General features: G+C 61.9%; 24 non-coding genes across 24 annotated transcripts; all 24 read right to left on the bottom strand.

Moving 5' to 3' along the window:
• Window positions 1-530: 530 nt before the first annotated feature.
• LOC149215537 (5S ribosomal RNA) lies at window positions 531-649 on the bottom strand. Its single transcript, XR_016251489.1, has one exon. It is a non-coding gene; the product is annotated as a 5S ribosomal RNA (ribosomal RNA).
• Window positions 650-1,367: 718 nt separating this feature from the next.
• On the bottom strand, window positions 1,368-1,486 carry LOC149215536 (5S ribosomal RNA). The gene has a single exon (XR_016251488.1). It is a non-coding gene; the product is annotated as a 5S ribosomal RNA (ribosomal RNA).
• A 718-nt stretch (window positions 1,487-2,204) lies between these two features.
• On the bottom strand, window positions 2,205-2,323 carry LOC149215535 (5S ribosomal RNA). The gene has a single exon (XR_016251487.1). It is a non-coding gene; the product is annotated as a 5S ribosomal RNA (ribosomal RNA).
• Window positions 2,324-2,810: 487 nt separating this feature from the next.
• Window positions 2,811-2,928, bottom strand: LOC149215534 (5S ribosomal RNA). Its single transcript, XR_016251615.1, has one exon. It is a non-coding gene; the product is annotated as a 5S ribosomal RNA (ribosomal RNA).
• Window positions 2,929-3,415: 487 nt separating this feature from the next.
• Window positions 3,416-3,534, bottom strand: LOC149215533 (5S ribosomal RNA). Its single transcript, XR_016251486.1, has one exon. It is a non-coding gene; the product is annotated as a 5S ribosomal RNA (ribosomal RNA).
• A 718-nt stretch (window positions 3,535-4,252) lies between these two features.
• On the bottom strand, window positions 4,253-4,371 carry LOC149215532 (5S ribosomal RNA). Its single transcript, XR_016251484.1, has one exon. It is a non-coding gene; the product is annotated as a 5S ribosomal RNA (ribosomal RNA).
• A 718-nt stretch (window positions 4,372-5,089) lies between these two features.
• Window positions 5,090-5,207, bottom strand: LOC149215531 (5S ribosomal RNA). Its single transcript, XR_016251614.1, has one exon. It is a non-coding gene; the product is annotated as a 5S ribosomal RNA (ribosomal RNA).
• Window positions 5,208-5,693: 486 nt separating this feature from the next.
• Window positions 5,694-5,812, bottom strand: LOC149215530 (5S ribosomal RNA). Its single transcript, XR_016251483.1, has one exon. It is a non-coding gene; the product is annotated as a 5S ribosomal RNA (ribosomal RNA).
• Window positions 5,813-6,530: 718 nt separating this feature from the next.
• On the bottom strand, window positions 6,531-6,649 carry LOC149215529 (5S ribosomal RNA). The gene has a single exon (XR_016251482.1). It is a non-coding gene; the product is annotated as a 5S ribosomal RNA (ribosomal RNA).
• Window positions 6,650-7,367: 718 nt separating this feature from the next.
• On the bottom strand, window positions 7,368-7,486 carry LOC149215528 (5S ribosomal RNA). Its single transcript, XR_016251481.1, has one exon. It is a non-coding gene; the product is annotated as a 5S ribosomal RNA (ribosomal RNA).
• Window positions 7,487-8,204: 718 nt separating this feature from the next.
• On the bottom strand, window positions 8,205-8,323 carry LOC149215527 (5S ribosomal RNA). Its single transcript, XR_016251480.1, has one exon. It is a non-coding gene; the product is annotated as a 5S ribosomal RNA (ribosomal RNA).
• A 718-nt stretch (window positions 8,324-9,041) lies between these two features.
• Window positions 9,042-9,160, bottom strand: LOC149215526 (5S ribosomal RNA). Its single transcript, XR_016251479.1, has one exon. It is a non-coding gene; the product is annotated as a 5S ribosomal RNA (ribosomal RNA).
• Window positions 9,161-9,878: 718 nt separating this feature from the next.
• Window positions 9,879-9,997, bottom strand: LOC149215525 (5S ribosomal RNA). Its single transcript, XR_016251478.1, has one exon. It is a non-coding gene; the product is annotated as a 5S ribosomal RNA (ribosomal RNA).
• A 717-nt stretch (window positions 9,998-10,714) lies between these two features.
• Window positions 10,715-10,833, bottom strand: LOC149215524 (5S ribosomal RNA). The gene has a single exon (XR_016251477.1). It is a non-coding gene; the product is annotated as a 5S ribosomal RNA (ribosomal RNA).
• Window positions 10,834-11,551: 718 nt separating this feature from the next.
• On the bottom strand, window positions 11,552-11,670 carry LOC149215523 (5S ribosomal RNA). Its single transcript, XR_016251476.1, has one exon. It is a non-coding gene; the product is annotated as a 5S ribosomal RNA (ribosomal RNA).
• A 962-nt stretch (window positions 11,671-12,632) lies between these two features.
• Window positions 12,633-12,751, bottom strand: LOC149215522 (5S ribosomal RNA). Its single transcript, XR_016251475.1, has one exon. It is a non-coding gene; the product is annotated as a 5S ribosomal RNA (ribosomal RNA).
• A 718-nt stretch (window positions 12,752-13,469) lies between these two features.
• LOC149215521 (5S ribosomal RNA) lies at window positions 13,470-13,588 on the bottom strand. Its single transcript, XR_016251473.1, has one exon. It is a non-coding gene; the product is annotated as a 5S ribosomal RNA (ribosomal RNA).
• A 718-nt stretch (window positions 13,589-14,306) lies between these two features.
• LOC149215520 (5S ribosomal RNA) lies at window positions 14,307-14,425 on the bottom strand. The gene has a single exon (XR_016251472.1). It is a non-coding gene; the product is annotated as a 5S ribosomal RNA (ribosomal RNA).
• Window positions 14,426-15,143: 718 nt separating this feature from the next.
• LOC149215519 (5S ribosomal RNA) lies at window positions 15,144-15,262 on the bottom strand. The gene has a single exon (XR_016251471.1). It is a non-coding gene; the product is annotated as a 5S ribosomal RNA (ribosomal RNA).
• A 718-nt stretch (window positions 15,263-15,980) lies between these two features.
• On the bottom strand, window positions 15,981-16,099 carry LOC149215518 (5S ribosomal RNA). Its single transcript, XR_016251470.1, has one exon. It is a non-coding gene; the product is annotated as a 5S ribosomal RNA (ribosomal RNA).
• A 718-nt stretch (window positions 16,100-16,817) lies between these two features.
• LOC149215517 (5S ribosomal RNA) lies at window positions 16,818-16,936 on the bottom strand. The gene has a single exon (XR_016251469.1). It is a non-coding gene; the product is annotated as a 5S ribosomal RNA (ribosomal RNA).
• Window positions 16,937-17,654: 718 nt separating this feature from the next.
• LOC149215516 (5S ribosomal RNA) lies at window positions 17,655-17,773 on the bottom strand. Its single transcript, XR_016251468.1, has one exon. It is a non-coding gene; the product is annotated as a 5S ribosomal RNA (ribosomal RNA).
• Window positions 17,774-18,260: 487 nt separating this feature from the next.
• Window positions 18,261-18,379, bottom strand: LOC149215515 (5S ribosomal RNA). The gene has a single exon (XR_016251317.1). It is a non-coding gene; the product is annotated as a 5S ribosomal RNA (ribosomal RNA).
• Window positions 18,380-19,097: 718 nt separating this feature from the next.
• Window positions 19,098-19,216, bottom strand: LOC149215514 (5S ribosomal RNA). The gene has a single exon (XR_016251315.1). It is a non-coding gene; the product is annotated as a 5S ribosomal RNA (ribosomal RNA).
• Window positions 19,217-19,236: the final 20 nt, after the last annotated feature.

Genomic DNA, 19,236 nt, shown 5'->3' with positions numbered 1-19,236 from the left:
AGAAGGACGAGAGAGAGCGGGACGAAAAAGGCGTAAGCTCCGCGGCCACCGACGACGCTGCGTGGAGCTCGCGCTGCCTTTCCGTGAACGACCCACGGGTTCCTCCGAAATTCGAGTTCCTACAAGAGTACATATGATTTAAACCTCCTACCCACTCTCCCCGTGTCATCTTCGCTGCGGTGATGCGAACGGTCCTAGATTCATCGCCCGCTGCCGCGATGCGTCGCCTCCGTTGCGCTGTGATCCCGCTCGCGACTTCCGACCGGGACGATAAATCGGTGCCCCCTTCTCGAACTTCCCTTGGAGCAGTCTCGAGCGAGTCGCCGTTTCCCTCAGTTAGGCCCCCCTCCTTAATGCTCCGGCGATCTCTTCGTTCGCGAGATTCCGTTATAAATCGATATATAAGTGGCCCCACGCCGCAAAACAAGATAAACACGCAGCACGCAATCCAATTTACCGTCGAGCACGCGCAGCCGCGGAGTTCCGCACTAGCGCCGATCGCTCCCGCCGAGCCGCGCAAAAAGGGGGGTAGGGTGCAACACTAGGACTTCCCGGGGGGTCACCCATCCCAGTACTACTCTAGCCCAAGCGCGCTTAACTGCGGAGTTCTGATGGGATCCGGTGCATTAACGCTGGTATGATCGCACCCGCAAAGATCTCGCCCCCTCCCCCTCTTCAAGGGAGGCCGCCGAGCCACGCGCAGCGCATGGGGCCCATCCGTGGCCCTCGATCCGAAGCGGCTCGGCGCAGGAGCTCGCCCTCTTCCCCGACTTGGCGGCGCCGCCCGCCCCGCGCGGAGCCAGCGAACCAGGGGAAGAACGGAGGGGGTTAACAAAAAGAAGGACGAGAGAGAGCGGGACGAAAAAGGCGTAAGCTCCGCGGCCACCGACGACGCTGCGTGGAGCTCGCGCTGCCTTTCCGTGAACGACCCACGGGTTCCTCCGAAATTCGAGTTCCTACAAGAGTACATATGATTTAAACCTCCTACCCACTCTCCCCGTGTCATCTTCGCTGCGGTGATGCGAACGGTCCTAGATTCATCGCCCGCTGCCGCGATGCGTCGCCTCCGTTGCGCTGTGATCCCGCTCGCGACTTCCGACCGGGACGATAAATCGGTGCCCCCTTCTCGAACTTCCCTTGGAGCAGTCTCGAGCGAGTCGCCGTTTCCCTCAGTTAGGCCCCCCTCCTTAATGCTCCGGCGATCTCTTCGTTCGCGAGATTCCGTTATAAATCGATATATAAGTGGCCCCACGCCGCAAAACAAGATAAACACGCAGCACGCAATCCAATTTACCGTCGAGCACGCGCAGCCGCGGAGTTCCGCACTAGCGCCGATCGCTCCCGCCGAGCCGCGCAAAAAGGGGGGTAGGGTGCAACACTAGGACTTCCCGGGGGGTCACCCATCCCAGTACTACTCTAGCCCAAGCGCGCTTAACTGCGGAGTTCTGATGGGATCCGGTGCATTAACGCTGGTATGATCGCACCCGCAAAGATCTCGCCCCCTCCCCCTCTTCAAGGGAGGCCGCCGAGCCACGCGCAGCGCATGGGGCCCATCCGTGGCCCTCGATCCGAAGCGGCTCGGCGCAGGAGCTCGCCCTCTTCCCCGACTTGGCGGCGCCGCCCGCCCCGCGCGGAGCCAGCGAACCAGGGGAAGAACGGAGGGGGTTAACAAAAAGAAGGACGAGAGAGAGCGGGACGAAAAAGGCGTAAGCTCCGCGGCCACCGACGACGCTGCGTGGAGCTCGCGCTGCCTTTCCGTGAACGACCCACGGGTTCCTCCGAAATTCGAGTTCCTACAAGAGTACATATGATTTAAACCTCCTACCCACTCTCCCCGTGTCATCTTCGCTGCGGTGATGCGAACGGTCCTAGATTCATCGCCCGCTGCCGCGATGCGTCGCCTCCGTTGCGCTGTGATCCCGCTCGCGACTTCCGACCGGGACGATAAATCGGTGCCCCCTTCTCGAACTTCCCTTGGAGCAGTCTCGAGCGAGTCGCCGTTTCCCTCAGTTAGGCCCCCCTCCTTAATGCTCCGGCGATCTCTTCGTTCGCGAGATTCCGTTATAAATCGATATATAAGTGGCCCCACGCCGCAAAACAAGATAAACACGCAGCACGCAATCCAATTTACCGTCGAGCACGCGCAGCCGCGGAGTTCCGCACTAGCGCCGATCGCTCCCGCCGAGCCGCGCAAAAAGGGGGGTAGGGTGCAACACTAGGACTTCCCGGGGGGTCACCCATCCCAGTACTACTCTAGCCCAAGCGCGCTTAACTGCGGAGTTCTGATGGGATCCGGTGCATTAACGCTGGTATGATCGCACCCGCAAAGATCTCGCCCCCTCCCCCTCTTCAAGGGAGGCCGCCGAGCCACGCGCAGCGCATGGGGCCCATCCGTGGCCCTCGATCCGAAGCGGCTCGGCGCAGGAGCTCGCCCTCTTCCCCGACTTGGCGGCGCCGCCCGCCCCGCGCGGAGCCAGCGAACCAGGGGAAGAACGGAGGGGGTTAACAAAAAGAAGGACGAGAGAGAGCGGGACGAAAAAGGCGTAAGCTCCGCGGCCACCGACGACGCTGCGTGGAGCTCGCGCTGCCTTTCCGTGAACGACCCACGGGTTCCTCCGAAATTCGAGTTCCTACAAGAGTACATATGATTTAAACCTCCTACCCACTCTCCCCGTGTCATCTTTCGCTGCGGTGATGCGAACGGTCCTAGATTCACGCAGCACGCAATCCAATTTACCGTCGAGCACGCGCAGCCGCGGAGTTCCGCACTAGCGCCGATCGCTCCCGCCGAGCCGCGCAAAAAGGGGGGTAGGGTGCAACACTAGGACTTCCCGGGGGTCACCCATCCCAGTACTACTCTAGCCCAAGCGCGCTTAACTGCGGAGTTCTGATGGGATCCGGTGCATTAACGCTGGTATGATCGCACCCGCAAAGATCTCGCCCCCTCCCCCTCTTCAAGGGAGGCCGCCGAGCCACGCGCAGCGCATGGGGCCCATCCGTGGCCCTCGATCCGAAGCGGCTCGGCGCAGGAGCTCGCCCTCTTCCCCGACTTGGCGGCGCCGCCCGCCCCGCGCGGAGCCAGCGAAGCAGGGGAAGAACGGAGGGGGTTAACAAAAAGAAGGACGAGAGAGAGCGGGACGAAAAAGGCGTAAGCTCCGCGGCCACCGACGACGCTGCGTGGAGCTCGCGCTGCCTTTCCGTGAACGACCCACGGGTTCCTCCGAAATTCGAGTTCCTACAAGAGTACATATGATTTAAACCTCCTACCCACTCTCCCCGTGTCATCTTCGCTGCGGTGATGCGAACGGTCCTAGATTCATCGCAGCACGCAATCCAATTTACCGTCGAGCACGCGCAGCCGCGGAGTTCCGCACTAGCGCCGATCGCTCCCGCCGAGCCGCGCAAAAAGGGGGGTAGGGTGCAACACTAGGACTTCCCGGGGGGTCACCCATCCCAGTACTACTCTAGCCCAAGCGCGCTTAACTGCGGAGTTCTGATGGGATCCGGTGCATTAACGCTGGTATGATCGCACCCGCAAAGATCTCGCCCCCTCCCCCTCTTCAAGGGAGGCCGCCGAGCCACGCGCAGCGCATGGGGCCCATCCGTGGCCCTCGATCCGAAGCGGCTCGGCGCAGGAGCTCGCCCTCTTCCCCGACTTGGCGGCGCCGCCCGCCCCGCGCGGAGCCAGCGAACCAGGGGAAGAACGGAGGGGGTTAACAAAAAGAAGGACGAGAGAGAGCGGGACGAAAAAGGCGTAAGCTCCGCGGCCACCGACGACGCTGCGTGGAGCTCGCGCTGCCTTTCCGTGAACGACCCACGGGTTCCTCCGAAATTCGAGTTCCTACAAGAGTACATATGATTTAAACCTCCTACCCACTCTCCCCGTGTCATCTTCGCTGCGGTGATGCGAACGGTCCTAGATTCATCGCCCGCTGCCGCGATGCGTCGCCTCCGTTGCGCTGTGATCCCGCTCGCGACTTCCGACCGGGACGATAAATCGGTGCCCCCTTCTCGAACTTCCCTTGGAGCAGTCTCGAGCGAGTCGCCGTTTCCCTCAGTTAGGCCCCCCTCCTTAATGCTCCGGCGATCTCTTCGTTCGCGAGATTCCGTTATAAATCGATATATAAGTGGCCCCACGCCGCAAAACAAGATAAACACGCAGCACGCAATCCAATTTACCGTCGAGCACGCGCAGCCGCGGAGTTCCGCACTAGCGCCGATCGCTCCCGCCGAGCCGCGCAAAAAGGGGGGTAGGGTGCAACACTAGGACTTCCCGGGGGGTCACCCATCCCAGTACTACTCTAGCCCAAGCGCGCTTAACTGCGGAGTTCTGATGGGATCCGGTGCATTAACGCTGGTATGATCGCACCCGCAAAGATCTCGCCCCCTCCCCCTCTTCAAGGGAGGCCGCCGAGCCACGCGCAGCGCATGGGGCCCATCCGTGGCCCTCGATCCGAAGCGGCTCGGCGCAGGAGCTCGCCCTCTTCCCCGACTTGGCGGCGCCGCCCGCCCCGCGCGGAGCCAGCGAACCAGGGGAAGAACGGAGGGGGTTAACAAAAAGAAGGACGAGAGAGAGCGGGACGAAAAAGGCGTAAGCTCCGCGGCCACCGACGACGCTGCGTGGAGCTCGCGCTGCCTTTCCGTGAACGACCCACGGGTTCCTCCGAAATTCGAGTTCCTACAAGAGTACATATGATTTAAACCTCCTACCCACTCTCCCCGTGTCATCTTCGCTGCGGTGATGCGAACGGTCCTAGATTCATCGCCCGCTGCCGCGATGCGTCGCCTCCGTTGCGCTGTGATCCCGCTCGCGACTTCCGACCGGGACGATAAATCGGTGCCCCCTTCTCGAACTTCCCTTGGAGCAGTCTCGAGCGAGTCGCCGTTTCCCTCAGTTAGGCCCCCCTCCTTAATGCTCCGGCGATCTCTTCGTTCGCGAGATTCCGTTATAAATCGATATATAAGTGGCCCCACGCCGCAAAACAAGATAAACACGCAGCACGCAATCCAATTTACCGTCGAGCACGCGCAGCCGCGGAGTTCCGCACTAGCGCCGATCGCTCCCGCCGAGCCGCGCAAAAAGGGGGGTAGGGTGCAACACTAGGACTTCCCGGGGGTCACCCATCCCAGTACTACTCTAGCCCAAGCGCGCTTAACTGCGGAGTTCTGATGGGATCCGGTGCATTAACGCTGGTATGATCGCACCCGCAAAGATCTCGCCCCCTCCCCCTCTTCAAGGGAGGCCGCCGAGCCACGCGCAGCGCATGGGGCCCATCCGTGGCCCTCGATCCGAAGCGGCTCGGCGCAGGAGCTCGCCCTCTTCCCCGACTTGGCGGCGCCGCCCGCCCCGCGCGGAGCCAGCGAACCAGGGGAAGAACGGAGGGGGTTAACAAAAAGAAGGACGAGAGAGAGCGGGACGAAAAAGGCGTAAGCTCCGCGGCCACCGACGACGCTGCGTGGAGCTCGCGCTGCCTTTCCGTGAACGACCCACGGGTTCCTCCGAAATTCGAGTTCCTACAAGAGTACATATGATTTAAACCTCCTACCCACTCTCCCCGTGTCATCTTCGCTGCGGTGATGCGAACGGTCCTAGATTCATCGCAGCACGCAATCCAATTTACCGTCGAGCACGCGCAGCCGCGGAGTTCCGCACTAGCGCCGATCGCTCCCGCCGAGCCGCGCAAAAGGGGGGTAGGGTGCAACACTAGGACTTCCCGGGGGGTCACCCATCCCAGTACTACTCTAGCCCAAGCGCGCTTAACTGCGGAGTTCTGATGGGATCCGGTGCATTAACGCTGGTATGATCGCACCCGCAAAGATCTCGCCCCCTCCCCCTCTTCAAGGGAGGCCGCCGAGCCACGCGCAGCGCATGGGGCCCATCCGTGGCCCTCGATCCGAAGCGGCTCGGCGCAGGAGCTCGCCCTCTTCCCCGACTTGGCGGCGCCGCCCGCCCCGCGCGGAGCCAGCGAACCAGGGGAAGAACGGAGGGGGTTAACAAAAAGAAGGACGAGAGAGAGCGGGACGAAAAAGGCGTAAGCTCCGCGGCCACCGACGACGCTGCGTGGAGCTCGCGCTGCCTTTCCGTGAACGACCCACGGGTTCCTCCGAAATTCGAGTTCCTACAAGAGTACATATGATTTAAACCTCCTACCCACTCTCCCCGTGTCATCTTCGCTGCGGTGATGCGAACGGTCCTAGATTCATCGCCCGCTGCCGCGATGCGTCGCCTCCGTTGCGCTGTGATCCCGCTCGCGACTTCCGACCGGGACGATAAATCGGTGCCCCCTTCTCGAACTTCCCTTGGAGCAGTCTCGAGCGAGTCGCCGTTTCCCTCAGTTAGGCCCCCCTCCTTAATGCTCCGGCGATCTCTTCGTTCGCGAGATTCCGTTATAAATCGATATATAAGTGGCCCCACGCCGCAAAACAAGATAAACACGCAGCACGCAATCCAATTTACCGTCGAGCACGCGCAGCCGCGGAGTTCCGCACTAGCGCCGATCGCTCCCGCCGAGCCGCGCAAAAAGGGGGGTAGGGTGCAACACTAGGACTTCCCGGGGGGTCACCCATCCCAGTACTACTCTAGCCCAAGCGCGCTTAACTGCGGAGTTCTGATGGGATCCGGTGCATTAACGCTGGTATGATCGCACCCGCAAAGATCTCGCCCCCTCCCCCTCTTCAAGGGAGGCCGCCGAGCCACGCGCAGCGCATGGGGCCCATCCGTGGCCCTCGATCCGAAGCGGCTCGGCGCAGGAGCTCGCCCTCTTCCCCGACTTGGCGGCGCCGCCCGCCCCGCGCGGAGCCAGCGAACCAGGGGAAGAACGGAGGGGGTTAACAAAAAGAAGGACGAGAGAGAGCGGGACGAAAAAGGCGTAAGCTCCGCGGCCACCGACGACGCTGCGTGGAGCTCGCGCTGCCTTTCCGTGAACGACCCACGGGTTCCTCCGAAATTCGAGTTCCTACAAGAGTACATATGATTTAAACCTCCTACCCACTCTCCCCGTGTCATCTTCGCTGCGGTGATGCGAACGGTCCTAGATTCATCGCCCGCTGCCGCGATGCGTCGCCTCCGTTGCGCTGTGATCCCGCTCGCGACTTCCGACCGGGACGATAAATCGGTGCCCCCTTCTCGAACTTCCCTTGGAGCAGTCTCGAGCGAGTCGCCGTTTCCCTCAGTTAGGCCCCCCTCCTTAATGCTCCGGCGATCTCTTCGTTCGCGAGATTCCGTTATAAATCGATATATAAGTGGCCCCACGCCGCAAAACAAGATAAACACGCAGCACGCAATCCAATTTACCGTCGAGCACGCGCAGCCGCGGAGTTCCGCACTAGCGCCGATCGCTCCCGCCGAGCCGCGCAAAAAGGGGGGTAGGGTGCAACACTAGGACTTCCCGGGGGGTCACCCATCCCAGTACTACTCTAGCCCAAGCGCGCTTAACTGCGGAGTTCTGATGGGATCCGGTGCATTAACGCTGGTATGATCGCACCCGCAAAGATCTCGCCCCCTCCCCCTCTTCAAGGGAGGCCGCCGAGCCACGCGCAGCGCATGGGGCCCATCCGTGGCCCTCGATCCGAAGCGGCTCGGCGCAGGAGCTCGCCCTCTTCCCCGACTTGGCGGCGCCGCCCGCCCCGCGCGGAGCCAGCGAACCAGGGGAAGAACGGAGGGGGTTAACAAAAAGAAGGACGAGAGAGAGCGGGACGAAAAAGGCGTAAGCTCCGCGGCCACCGACGACGCTGCGTGGAGCTCGCGCTGCCTTTCCGTGAACGACCCACGGGTTCCTCCGAAATTCGAGTTCCTACAAGAGTACATATGATTTAAACCTCCTACCCACTCTCCCCGTGTCATCTTCGCTGCGGTGATGCGAACGGTCCTAGATTCATCGCCCGCTGCCGCGATGCGTCGCCTCCGTTGCGCTGTGATCCCGCTCGCGACTTCCGACCGGGACGATAAATCGGTGCCCCCTTCTCGAACTTCCCTTGGAGCAGTCTCGAGCGAGTCGCCGTTTCCCTCAGTTAGGCCCCCCTCCTTAATGCTCCGGCGATCTCTTCGTTCGCGAGATTCCGTTATAAATCGATATATAAGTGGCCCCACGCCGCAAAACAAGATAAACACGCAGCACGCAATCCAATTTACCGTCGAGCACGCGCAGCCGCGGAGTTCCGCACTAGCGCCGATCGCTCCCGCCGAGCCGCGCAAAAAGGGGGGTAGGGTGCAACACTAGGACTTCCCGGGGGGTCACCCATCCCAGTACTACTCTAGCCCAAGCGCGCTTAACTGCGGAGTTCTGATGGGATCCGGTGCATTAACGCTGGTATGATCGCACCCGCAAAGATCTCGCCCCCTCCCCCTCTTCAAGGGAGGCCGCCGAGCCACGCGCAGCGCATGGGGCCCATCCGTGGCCCTCGATCCGAAGCGGCTCGGCGCAGGAGCTCGCCCTCTTCCCCGACTTGGCGGCGCCGCCCGCCCCGCGCGGAGCCAGCGAACCAGGGGAAGAACGGAGGGGGTTAACAAAAAGAAGGACGAGAGAGAGCGGGACGAAAAAGGCGTAAGCTCCGCGGCCACCGACGACGCTGCGTGGAGCTCGCGCTGCCTTTCCGTGAACGACCCACGGGTTCCTCCGAAATTCGAGTTCCTACAAGAGTACATATGATTTAAACCTCCTACCCACTCTCCCCGTGTCATCTTCGCTGCGGTGATGCGAACGGTCCTAGATTCATCGCCCGCTGCCGCGATGCGTCGCCTCCGTTGCGCTGTGATCCCGCTCGCGACTTCCGACCGGGACGATAAATCGGTGCCCCCTTCTCGAACTTCCCTTGGAGCAGTCTCGAGCGAGTCGCCGTTTCCCTCAGTTAGGCCCCCCTCCTTAATGCTCCGGCGATCTCTTCGTTCGCGAGATTCCGTTATAAATCGATATATAAGTGGCCCCACGCCGCAAAACAAGATAAACACGCAGCACGCAATCCAATTTACCGTCGAGCACGCGCAGCCGCGGAGTTCCGCACTAGCGCCGATCGCTCCCGCCGAGCCGCGCAAAAAGGGGGGTAGGGTGCAACACTAGGACTTCCCGGGGGGTCACCCATCCCAGTACTACTCTAGCCCAAGCGCGCTTAACTGCGGAGTTCTGATGGGATCCGGTGCATTAACGCTGGTATGATCGCACCCGCAAAGATCTCGCCCCCTCCCCCTCTTCAAGGGAGGCCGCCGAGCCACGCGCAGCGCATGGGGCCCATCCGTGGCCCTCGATCCGAAGCGGCTCGGCGCAGGAGCTCGCCCTCTTCCCCGACTTGGCGGCGCCGCCCGCCCCGCGCGGAGCCAGCGAACCAGGGGAAGAACGGAGGGGGTTAACAAAAAGAAGGACGAGAGAGAGCGGGACGAAAAAGGCGTAAGCTCCGCGGCCACCGACGACGCTGCGTGGAGCTCGCGCTGCCTTTCCGTGAACGACCCACGGGTTCCTCCGAAATTCGAGTTCCTACAAGAGTACATATGATTTAAACCTCCTACCCACTCTCCCCGTGTCATCTTCGCTGCGGTGATGCGAACGGTCCTAGATTCATCGCCCGCTGCCGCGATGCGTCGCCTCCGTTGCGCTGTGATCCCGCTCGCGACTTCCGACCGGGACGATAAATCGGTGCCCCCTTCTCGAACTTCCCTTGGAGCAGTCTCGAGCGAGTCGCCGTTTCCCTCAGTTAGGCCCCCCTCCTTAATGCTCCGGCGATCTCTTCGTTCGCGAGATTCCGTTATAAATCGATATATAAGTGGCCCCACGCCGCAAAACAAGATAAACACGCAGCACGCAATCCAATTTACCGTCGAGCACGCGCAGCCGCGGAGTTCCGCACTAGCGCCGATCGCTCCCGCCGAGCCGCGCAAAAAGGGGGGTAGGGTGCAACACTAGGACTTCCCGGGGGGTCACCCATCCCAGTACTACTCTAGCCCAAGCGCGCTTAACTGCGGAGTTCTGATGGGATCCGGTGCATTAACGCTGGTATGATCGCACCCGCAAAGATCTCGCCCCCTCCCCCTCTTCAAGGGAGGCCGCCGAGCCACGCGCAGCGCATGGGGCCCATCCGTGGCCCTCGATCCGAAGCGGCTCGGCGCAGGAGCTCGCCCTCTTCCCCGACTTGGCGGCGCCGCCCGCCCCGCGCGGAGCCAGCGAACCAGGGGAAGAACGGAGGGGGTTAACAAAAAGAAGGACGAGAGAGAGCGGGACGAAAAAGGCGTAAGCTCCGCGGCCACCGACGACGCTGCGTGGAGCTCGCGCTGCCTTTCCGTGAACGACCCACGGGTTCCTCCGAAATTCGAGTTCCTACAAGAGTACATATGATTTAAACCTCCTACCCACTCTCCCCGTGTCATCTTCGCTGCGGTGATGCGAACGGTCCTAGATTCATCGCCCGCTGCCGCGATGCGTCGCCTCCGTTGCGCTGTGATCCCGCTCGCGACTTCCGACCGGGACGATAAATCGGTGCCCCCTTCTCGAACTTCCCTTGGAGCAGTCTCGAGCGAGTCGCCGTTTCCTCAGTTAGGCCCCCCTCCTTAATGCTCCGGCGATCTCTTCGTTCGCGAGATTCCGTTATAAATCGATATATAAGTGGCCCCACGCCGCAAAACAAGATAAACACGCAGCACGCAATCCAATTTACCGTCGAGCACGCGCAGCCGCGGAGTTCCGCACTAGCGCCGATCGCTCCCGCCGAGCCGCGCAAAAAGGGGGGTAGGGTGCAACACTAGGACTTCCCGGGGGGTCACCCATCCCAGTACTACTCTAGCCCAAGCGCGCTTAACTGCGGAGTTCTGATGGGATCCGGTGCATTAACGCTGGTATGATCGCACCCGCAAAGATCTCGCCCCCTCCCCCTCTTCAAGGGAGGCCGCCGAGCCACGCGCAGCGCATGGGGCCCATCCGTGGCCCTCGATCCGAAGCGGCTCGGCGCAGGAGCTCGCCCTCTTCCCCGACTTGGCGGCGCCGCCCGCCCCGCGCGGAGCCAGCGAACCAGGGGAAGAACGGAGGGGGTTAACAAAAAGAAGGACGAGAGAGAGCGGGACGAAAAAGGCGTAAGCTCCGCGGCCACCGACGACGCTGCGTGGAGCTCGCGCTGCCTTTCCGTGAACGACCCACGGGTTCCTCCGAAATTCGAGTTCCTACAAGAGTACATATGATTTAAACCTCCTACCCACTCTCCCCGTGTCATCTTCGCTGCGGTGATGCGAACGGTCCTAGATTCATCGCCCGCTGCCGCGATGCGTCGCCTCCGTTGCGCTGTGATCCCGCTCGCGACTTCCGACCGGGACGATAAATCGGTGCCCCCTTCTCGAACTTCCCTTGGAGCAGTCTCGAGCGAGTCGCCGTTTCCCTCAGTTAGGCCCCCCTCCTTAATGCTCCGGCGATCTCTTCGTTCGCGAGATTCCGTTATAAATCGATATATAAGTGGCCCCACGCCGCAAAACAAGATAAACACGCAGCACGCAATCCAATTTACCGTCGAGCACGCGCAGCCGCGGAGTTCCGCACTAGCGCCGATCGCTCCCGCCGAGCCGCGCAAAAAGGGGGGTAGGGTGCAACACTAGGACTTCCCGGGGGGTCACCCATCCCAGTACTACTCTAGCCCAAGCGCGCTTAACTGCGGAGTTCTGATGGGATCCGGTGCATTAACGCTGGTATGATCGCACCCGCAAAGATCTCGCCCCCTCCCCCTCTTCAAGGGAGGCCGCCGAGCCACGCGCAGCGCATGGGGCCCATCCGTGGCCCTCGATCCGAAGCGGCTCGGCGCAGGAGCTCGCCCTCTTCCCCGACTTGGCGGCGCCGCCCGCCCCGCGCGGAGCCAGCGAACCAGGGGAAGAACGGAGGGGGTTAACAAAAAGAAGGACGAGAGAGAGCGGGACGAAAAAGGCGTAAGCTCCGCGGCCACCGACGACGCTGCGTGGAGCTCGCGCTGCCTTTCCGTGAACGACCCACGGGTTCCTCCGAAATTCGAGTTCCTACAAGAGTACATATGATTTAAACCTCCTACCCACTCTCCCCGTGTCATCTTCGCTGCGGTGATGCGAACGGTCCTAGATTCATCGCCCGCTGCGATGCGTCGCCTCCGTTGCGCTGTGATCCCGCATCGCTCGCGCTTAACCGGACTGATGGGATCCGGTGCATTAACGCTGGTATGATCGCACCCGCAAAGATCTCGCCCCCTCCCCCTCTTCAAGGGAGGCCGCCGAGCCACGCGCAGCGCATGGGGCCCATCCGTGGCCCTCGATCCGAAGCGGCTCGGCGCAGGAGCTCGCCCTCTTCCCCGACTTGGCGGCGCCGCCCGCCCCGCGCGGAGCCAGCTCAGGGGAAGAACGGAGGGGGTTAACAAAAAGAAGGACGAGAGAGAGCGGGACGAAAAAGGCGTAAGCTCCGCGGCCACCGACGACGCTGCGTGGAGCTCGCGCTGCCTTTCCGTGAACGACCCACGGGTTCCTCCGAAATTCGAGTTCCTACAAAGTACATATGATTTAAACCTCCTATAACTCTCCCCGTGTCACGCTGCAAAACAAGATAAACACGCAGCACGCAATCCAATTTACCGTCGAGCACGCGCAGCCGCGGAGTTCCGCACTAGCGCCGATCGCTCCCGCCGAGCCGCGCAAAAAGGGGGGTAGGGTGCAACACTAGGACTTCCCGGGGGGTCACCCATCCCAGTACTACTCTAGCCCAAGCGCGCTTAACTGCGGAGTTCTGATGGGATCCGGTGCATTAACGCTGGTATGATCGCACCCGCAAAGATCTCGCCCCCTCCCCCTCTTCAAGGGAGGCCGCCGAGCCACGCGCAGCGCATGGGGCCCATCCGTGGCCCTCGATCCGAAGCGGCTCGGCGCAGGAGCTCGCCCTCTTCCCCGACTTGGCGGCGCCGCCCGCCCCGCGCGGAGCCAGCGAACCAGGGGAAGAACGGAGGGGGTTAACAAAAAGAAGGACGAGAGAGAGCGGGACGAAAAAGGCGTAAGCTCCGCGGCCACCGACGACGCTGCGTGGAGCTCGCGCTGCCTTTCCGTGAACGACCCACGGGTTCCTCCGAAATTCGAGTTCCTACAAGAGTACATATGATTTAAACCTCCTACCCACTCTCCCCGTGTCATCTTCGCTGCGGTGATGCGAACGGTCCTAGATTCATCGCCCGCTGCCGCGATGCGTCGCCTCCGTTGCGCTGTGATCCCGCTCGCGACTTCCGACCGGGACGATAAATCGGTGCCCCCTTCTCGAACTTCCCTTGGAGCAGTCTCGAGCGAGTCGCCGTTTCCCTCAGTTAGGCCCCCCTCCTTAATGCTCCGGCGATCTCTTCGTTCGCGAGATTCCGTTATAAATCGATATATAAGTGGCCCCACGCCGCAAAACAAGATAAACACGCAGCACGCAATCCAATTTACCGTCGAGCACGCGCAGCCGCGGAGTTCCGCACTAGCGCCGATCGCTCCCGCCGAGCCGCGCAAAAAGGGGGGTAGGGTGCAACACTAGGACTTCCCGGGGGGTCACCCATCCCAGTACTACTCTAGCCCAAGCGCGCTTAACTGCGGAGTTCTGATGGGATCCGGTGCATTAACGCTGGTATGATCGCACCCGCAAAGATCTCGCCCCCTCCCCCTCTTCAAGGGAGGCCGCCGAGCCACGCGCAGCGCATGGGGCCCATCCGTGGCCCTCGATCCGAAGCGGCTCGGCGCAGGAGCTCGCCCTCTTCCCCGACTTGGCGGCGCCGCCCGCCCCGCGCGGAGCCAGCGAACCAGGGGAAGAACGGAGGGGGTTAACAAAAAGAAGGACGAGAGAGAGCGGGACGAAAAAGGCGTAAGCTCCGCGGCCACCGACGACGCTGCGTGGAGCTCGCGCTGCCTTTCCGTGAACGACCCACGGGTTCCTCCGAAATTCGAGTTCCTACAAGAGTACATATGATTTAAACCTCCTACCCACTCTCCCCGTGTCATCTTCGCTGCGGTGATGCGAACGGTCCTAGATTCATCGCCCGCTGCCGCGATGCGTCGCCTCCGTTGCGCTGTGATCCCGCTCGCGACTTCCGACCGGGACGATAAATCGGTGCCCCCTTCTCGAACTTCCCTTGGAGCAGTCTCGAGCGAGTCGCCGTTTCCCTCAGTTAGGCCCCCCTCCTTAATGCTCCGGCGATCTCTTCGTTCGCGAGATTCCGTTATAAATCGATATATAAGTGGCCCCACGCCGCAAAACAAGATAAACACGCAGCACGCAATCCAATTTACCGTCGAGCACGCGCAGCCGCGGAGTTCCGCACTAGCGCCGATCGCTCCCGCCGAGCCGCGCAAAAAGGGGGGTAGGGTGCAACACTAGGACTTCCCGGGGGGTCACCCATCCCAGTACTACTCTAGCCCAAGCGCGCTTAACTGCGGAGTTCTGATGGGATCCGGTGCATTAACGCTGGTATGATCGCACCCGCAAAGATCTCGCCCCCTCCCCCTCTTCAAGGGAGGCCGCCGAGCCACGCGCAGCGCATGGGGCCCATCCGTGGCCCTCGATCCGAAGCGGCTCGGCGCAGGAGCTCGCCCTCTTCCCCGACTTGGCGGCGCCGCCCGCCCCGCGCGGAGCCAGCGAACCAGGGGAAGAACGGAGGGGGTTAACAAAAAGAAGGACGAGAGAGAGCGGGACGAAAAAGGCGTAAGCTCCGCGGCCACCGACGACGCTGCGTGGAGCTCGCGCTGCCTTTCCGTGAACGACCCACGGGTTCCTCCGAAATTCGAGTTCCTACAAGAGTACATATGATTTAAACCTCCTACCCACTCTCCCCGTGTCATCTTCGCTGCGGTGATGCGAACGGTCCTAGATTCATCGCCCGCTGCCGCGATGCGTCGCCTCCGTTGCGCTGTGATCCCGCTCGCGACTTCCGACCGGGACGATAAATCGGTGCCCCCTTCTCGAACTTCCCTTGGAGCAGTCTCGAGCGAGTCGCCGTTTCCCTCAGTTAGGCCCCCCTCCTTAATGCTCCGGCGATCTCTTCGTTCGCGAGATTCCGTTATAAATCGATATATAAGTGGCCCCACGCCGCAAAACAAGATAAACACGCAGCACGCAATCCAATTTACCGTCGAGCACGCGCAGCCGCGGAGTTCCGCACTAGCGCCGATCGCTCCCGCCGAGCCGCGCAAAAAGGGGGGTAGGGTGCAACACTAGGACTTCCCGGGGGGTCACCCATCCCAGTACTACTCTAGCCCAAGCGCGCTTAACTGCGGAGTTCTGATGGGATCCGGTGCATTAACGCTGGTATGATCGCACCCGCAAAGATCTCGCCCCCTCCCCCTCTTCAAGGGAGGCCGCCGAGCCACGCGCAGCGCATGGGGCCCATCCGTGGCCCTCGATCCGAAGCGGCTCGGCGCAGGAGCTCGCCCTCTTCCCCGACTTGGCGGCGCCGCCCGCCCCGCGCGGAGCCAGCGAACCAGGGGAAGAACGGAGGGGGTTAACAAAAAGAAGGACGAGAGAGAGCGGGACGAAAAAGGCGTAAGCTCCGCGGCCACCGACGACGCTGCGTGGAGCTCGCGCTGCCTTTCCGTGAACGACCCACGGGTTCCTCCGAAATTCGAGTTCCTACAAGAGTACATATGATTTAAACCTCCTACCCACTCTCCCCGTGTCATCTTCGCTGCGGTGATGCGAACGGTCCTAGATTCATCGCCCGCTGCCGCGATGCGTCGCCTCCGTTGCGCTGTGATCCCGCTCGCGACTTCCGACCGGGACGATAAATCGGTGCCCCCTTCTCGAACTTCCCTTGGAGCAGTCTCGAGCGAGTCGCCGTTTCCCTCAGTTAGGCCCCCCTCCTTAATGCTCCGGCGATCTCTTCGTTCGCGAGATTCCGTTATAAATCGATATATAAGTGGCCCCACGCCGCAAAACAAGATAAACACGCAGCACGCAATCCAATTTACCGTCGAGCACGCGCAGCCGCGGAGTTCCGCACTAGCGCCGATCGCTCCCGCCGAGCCGCGCAAAAAGGGGGGTAGGGTGCAACACTAGGACTTCCCGGGGGGTCACCCATCCCAGTACTACTCTAGCCCAAGCGCGCTTAACTGCGGAGTTCTGATGGGATCCGGTGCATTAACGCTGGTATGATCGCACCCGCAAAGATCTCGCCCCCTCCCCCTCTTCAAGGGAGGCCGCCGAGCCACGCGCAGCGCATGGGGCCCATCCGTGGCCCTCGATCCGAAGCGGCTCGGCGCAGGAGCTCGCCCTCTTCCCCGACTTGGCGGCGCCGCCCGCCCCGCGCGGAGCCAGCGAACCAGGGGAAGAACGGAGGGGGTTAACAAAAAGAAGGACGAGAGAGAGCGGGACGAAAAAGGCGTAAGCTCCGCGGCCACCGACGACGCTGCGTGGAGCTCGCGCTGCCTTTCCGTGAACGACCCACGGGTTCCTCCGAAATTCGAGTTCCTACAAGAGTACATATGATTTAAACCTCCTACCCACTCTCCCCGTGTCATCTTCGCTGCGGTGATGCGAACGGTCCTAGATTCATCGCCCGCTGCCGCGATGCGTCGCCTCCGTTGCGCTGTGATCCCGCTCGCGACTTCCGACCGGGACGATAAATCGGTGCCCCCTTCTCGAACTTCCCTTGGAGCAGTCTCGAGCGAGTCGCCGTTTCCCTCAGTTAGGCCCCCCTCCTTAATGCTCCGGCGATCTCTTCGTTCGCGAGATTCCGTTATAAATCGATATATAAGTGGCCCCACGCCGCAAAACAAGATAAACACGCAGCACGCAATCCAATTTACCGTCGAGCACGCGCAGCCGCGGAGTTCCGCACTAGCGCCGATCGCTCCCGCCGAGCCGCGCAAAAAGGGGGGTAGGGTGCAACACTAGGACTTCCCGGGGGGTCACCCATCCCAGTACTACTCTAGCCCAAGCGCGCTTAACTGCGGAGTTCTGATGGGATCCGGTGCATTAACGCTGGTATGATCGCACCCGCAAAGATCTCGCCCCCTCCCCCTCTTCAAGGGAGGCCGCCGAGCCACGCGCAGCGCATGGGGCCCATCCGTGGCCCTCGATCCGAAGCGGCTCGGCGCAGGAGCTCGCCCTCTTCCCCGACTTGGCGGCGCCGCCCGCCCCGCGCGGAGCCAGCGAACCAGGGGAAGAACGGAGGGGGTTAACAAAAAGAAGGACGAGAGAGAGCGGGACGAAAAAGGCGTAAGCTCCGCGGCCACCGACGACGCTGCGTGGAGCTCGCGCTGCCTTTCCGTGAACGACCCACGGGTTCCTCCGAAATTCGAGTTCCTACAAGAGTACATATGATTTAAACCTCCTACCCACTCTCCCCGTGTCATCTTCGCTGCGGTGATGCGAACGGTCCTAGATTCATCGCCCGCTGCCGCGATGCGTCGCCTCCGTTGCGCTGTGATCCCGCTCGCGACTTCCGACCGGGACGATAAATCGGTGCCCCCTTCTCGAACTTCCCTTGGAGCAGTCTCGAGCGAGTCGCCGTTTCCCTCAGTTAGGCCCCCCTCCTTAATGCTCCGGCGATCTCTTCGTTCGCGAGATTCCGTTATAAATCGATATATAAGTGGCCCCACGCCGCAAAACAAGATAAACACGCAGCACGCAATCCAATTTACCGTCGAGCACGCGCAGCCGCGGAGTTCCGCACTAGCGCCGATCGCTCCCGCCGAGCCGCGCAAAAAGGGGGGTAGGGTGCAACACTAGGACTTCCCGGGGGGTCACCCATCCCAGTACTACTCTAGCCCAAGCGCGCTTAACTGCGGAGTTCTGATGGGATCCGGTGCATTAACGCTGGTATGATCGCACCCGCAAAGATCTCGCCCCCTCCCCCTCTTCAAGGGAGGCCGCCGAGCCACGCGCAGCGCATGGGGCCCATCCGTGGCCCTCGATCCGAAGCGGCTCGGCGCAGGAGCTCGCCCTCTTCCCCGACTTGGCGGCGCCGCCCGCCCCGCGCGGAGCCAGCGAACCAGGGGAAGAACGGAGGGGGTTAACAAAAAGAAGGACAAGAGAGAGCGGGACGAAAAAGGCGTAAGCTCCGCGGCCACCGACGACGCTGCGTGGAGCTCGCGCTGCCTTTCCGTGAACGACCCACGGGTTCCTCCGAAATTCGAGTTCCTACAAGAGTACATATGATTTAAACCTCCTACCCACTCTCCCCGTGTCATCTTCGCTGCGGTGATGCGAACGGTCCTAGATTCATCGCAGCACGCAATCCAATTTACCGTCGAGCACGCGCAGCCGTGGAGTTCCGCCCTAGCGCCGATCGCTCCCGCCGAGCCGCGCAAAAAGGGGGGTAGGGTGCAACACTAGGACTTCCCGGGAGGTCACCCATCCCAGTACTACTCTAGCCCAAGCGCGCTTAACTGCGGAGTTCTGATGGGATCCGGTGCATTAACGCTGGTATGATCGCACCCGCAAAGATCTCGCCCCCTCCCCCTCTTCAAGGGAGGCCGCCGAGCCACGCGCAGCGCATGGGGCCCATCCGTGGCCCTCGATCCGAAGCGGCTCGGCGCAGGAGCTCGCCCTCTTCCCCGACTTGGCGGCGCCGCCCGCCCCGCGCGGAGCCAGCGAAGCAGGGGAAGAACGGAGGGGGTTAACAAAAAGAAGGACGAGAGAGAGCGGGACGAAAAAGGCGTAAGCTCCGCGGCCACCGACGACGCTGCGTGGAGCTCGCGCTGCCTTTCCGTGAACGACCCACGGGTTCCTCCGAAATTCGAGTTCCTACAAGAGTACATATGATTTAAACCTCCTACCCACTCTCCCCGTGTCATCTTCGCTGCGGTGATGCGAACGGTCCTAGATTCATCGCCCGCTGCCGCGATGCGTCGCCTCCGTTGCGCTGTGATCCCGCTCGCGACTTCCGACCGGGACGATAAATCGGTGCCCCCTTCTCGAACTTCCCTTGGAGCAGTCTCGAGCGAGTCGCCGTTTCCCTCAGTTAGGCCCCCCTCCTTAATGCTCCGGCGATCTCTTCGTTCGCGAGATTCCGTTATAAATCGATATATAAGTGGCCCCACGCCGCAAAACAAGATAAACACGCAGCACGCAATCCAATTTACCGTCGAGCACGCGCAGCCGCGGAGTTCCGCACTAGCGCCGATCGCTCCCGCCGAGCCGCGCAAAAAGGGGGGTAGGGTGCAACACTAGGACTTCCCGGGAGGTCACCCATCCCAGTACTACTCTAGCCCAAGCGCGCTTAACTGCGGAGTTCTGATGGGATCCGGTGCATTAACGCTGGTATGATCGCACCCGCAAAGATCTCGCCCCCTCC

Source organism: Pinus tabuliformis, chromosome 1_1, assembly GCF_031772625.1.
Source record: "Pinus tabuliformis cultivar Carrire ecotype Pingquan chromosome 1_1, CPIR1, whole genome shotgun sequence".
Taxonomy (NCBI): domain Eukaryota; kingdom Viridiplantae; phylum Streptophyta; class Pinopsida; order Pinales; family Pinaceae; genus Pinus; species Pinus tabuliformis.
Note: the sequence above shows the minus strand (reverse complement) of the source record. Positions and strands in the feature narration are given on the sequence as shown.